Genomic DNA, 3261 nt, shown 5'->3' with positions numbered 1-3261 from the left:
TTTGCTGTGAAGGTTACGTGTAAAAATGTGGTCTCACGGGTCTCACGAAAACAGGCTGGTCTCACGTGAACCCAACCCTATATATATATATATATTCCTTACTTTTTTACAGGGAATAAATTGTGGATTTATTGATTGGCTTGACCCACCCATGTGCCCTAGATATGTGGTAATTATTCCAAGGTTATTTATATCAAAATATAATTTTGAAGCTTCCCTTTTTGAAGTTGTTTTACAAGCTCGCCGGTTGAAGATGATGTTGACGATAAGTTGGATTTCCTTTTTAGTGACTATGATGTTTTTGTTCATCGAGACGATTGTAGGATAATTTTTATTGACACAATTATTAGTGAATATCATTTAAATATCATTTACAATGTCATTTAAACCAAAGAAACGTTTTATTACAACTAAGGTATGTGTGTTCTATACAAAATAGATGTCAAACGTTGACGAAATAACATCGCATGATGGTTTGTTGGCTCCGCACAGTATACATCTTCTCCTTGGAACAACTGCTCAACAAACATACAATAGAACACCTCACAATCACCGAGGACTCCAGCCTGTCGAGGCACGTCTTCAGGATAAACTACTCTCTTATTTCGGCAACTTGGGTGTCTCCCCGACCCCTATATAATATCCTATCTCCAATAAAAATTCAGGGAGGTACTTCTTTATAACCTTTGTTGAAGCATTGATCTGCTTAATTAAACATTTTCAGAGGATAAGTATCGTATATACTCAAATGTCTCGACCTCACGTCTAGCTCCCTGGTCACCCAATGAACATTTGGTACTTTTTCGGAGGTACGCTTATTGGGATGAATATCGTGGTCGGACATCGTCGTCATCGTCATCATTTGATTCATGACTCATCCCTTGATCGGGGTCCGGTTGTTCATAATAATTATTCGCCAAAAAATCTCTGCTTTCGATCCAACATTGGGGCGACTCCTCCAAATTTGTCGTCACCAACGAGGTCAGCGGACGAAAACACGTTCTAAAAATATATAAATTAATATAATATTTTTTTAACATAAATAACAAAACTAAAACTGGTAAATCTTAAACTTATAATAAATGAAACCAAACATTGTCAAAAGTTGCGAACTAAGGGTTTTTTAATTGTTCAAGTTCTTTTTAATTGAGCTAGGTTTTTTGTTTAATTTAGAATTATTGATTTATATGAGTTTTGTATAACATTTTGTTTTCAGAACAAGTCATATTCTTGATATTGATGTTGATTTTGTTAGGTCATCGGAGATGGGTTTGGGGGGCCAAGGGTTCATCTCCTCGAATTAGTAATTTTAAGGAGGTGAAGGTCTACTTAGGCCCCGTTTACTAATCTCTTACCACCTCTTACCCGTTAAGAGATGCTTACCCGGGTAAGAGGTAAAAGTGTTTACCTAACAGCAAAATCAACAATCAGATTTTCGGCCTCTGACCGTCCTCTTATTGGAGTCAGCAAAAAAATGAATCTTACCAGGAGGGATGTATTCCTTATCTACCCTCTTCATCTAAAACCCTAAATTGATGTGTCTTTCTTCATACAAACAGGTGGGTCATTCAGAGAGAATCAGGGGAAGTTTTGGGCATGTCCGATTCAAGGTAATGAAGAAAACTTCATACAAACAGGTGTCCATGTCCGATTACTTTGAGGAAACAAAAACTTCTACCCCTCCCTATTAATTTTTATCTACCGTCAGTGGGCATGTCCGATTCAAGGGGTTGGACGGTGACGGGAGGGCGAGCGGCGGCCGGTCGAGGGTGGCAGAGAGAATCATGGGAACTAGGGTTTTGGGCAAAGAGAAATAGGTGGGGAAGAGGAACACCACCACCATCGGCGGCCATGTCCGGTTCAAGGTGTTGGAGGGTGACGGGAGGGCAGCGACGGCGGCCGGTCTGGAGGTGGCAAAGAGAATAAGGGAACTAGGGTTTTGGGTAAAGAGAAATAGGTTTTTGAGTGGAAATACATATAGATCAAATATAATTGGGCTTAAATGTATCTGGGTTGACATGGGCCTGTGCTTTTTTAATCTTATCCAAATATTATTGAGCTTAAATAATACAATAATTTTCAATTAATACTTATTCCAGAAAAAAGGATATAATGGTCTTTTTTACTCGATCAGCACTTAATACAAAATGTTTGGTAAACAAGAAAATACAATACGCACTTACTCCAGTCAGACCTCTTATCACAGTCAGACCTCTTACCCGAATCAGCACTTAACCAAAAAAATTGGTAAACGGCCCCTTAGAAGAAATTCTTGGGAAGGTTGTCCTATATTTGTTTCTCTGCATGTATTTTTCTTAACACACACACACACACACACACACATATATATATATAGACTTGGGATCATGTGAGACAAAGACTTTTTCATGAGACCCATAAGACCAATTTCCAACCATTGGATTAGATCTACAATTGTTAGATCTTAACATCCACAAACGCCATCAGACTTCTCAATAATCACAAAATTGCCACCGTGCAATTTTAGACTATTAGATCATTAGCTTATAAAGCTGATCAATGAACGTAAATTGGTCTTACGGGTCTCACGAAAAATCATTGGTCTCACGTGAACCCAACCCTATATATATATATATATATATATATATAGAGAGAGAGAGAGACTTGGGATCATGTGAGACCAGCATGTTTTCGTGAGACCCGTGAGACCAGCATTTTACACTTGAAACTTCACAGCAAAATGCTGTGAAGGTGACTTCTTAAAACCTTCACAGTGTTTTTGCTATGAATGTTCGACTTTTTTTAAACCTTCACAGTGTTTTTGCTATGAAGTTTACGTGTAAAAATGTGGTCTCACGGGTCTCACGAAAACAGGCTGGTCTCACGTGAACCCAACCCTATATATATATATATATATATATATATATATATAATACTTATAATTTAAAAAATTGTAAAGAGAAGATAATACTTCTAACTTAACGAAGTATTGGTTAATGGGGTTAAAACAAGGAATCCAATCCATAAGTAATTTAAGTATTTTAACAAAAAAAAAATTTAGTCGTTTTTTTCAAATTTTGGAGTGTTACAATAACCTGCTATGTCGATATCTTGCTTCCAAACTCCTCCCACCGCCTCTACTAAGGCTTGGATGGAGTTCCTCGAAAATGTGAAGCAGAAACTAGGTTTTTTGATTTTCAGGGTTTTTTTATTGTTCAAGAAACTAGGTTTATTTAAAAAATGGGAACCGTGCGTTGTGCGGTATTGTGAGTAGGGGTGTAA

The sequence above is a fragment of the Cynara cardunculus genome (genome assembly GCF_001531365.2).
Source record: "Cynara cardunculus var. scolymus isolate 2C chromosome LG 13, CcrdV1, whole genome shotgun sequence".
In the NCBI taxonomy this organism is placed as follows: domain Eukaryota; kingdom Viridiplantae; phylum Streptophyta; class Magnoliopsida; order Asterales; family Asteraceae; genus Cynara; species Cynara cardunculus.
Note: the sequence above shows the minus strand (reverse complement) of the source record.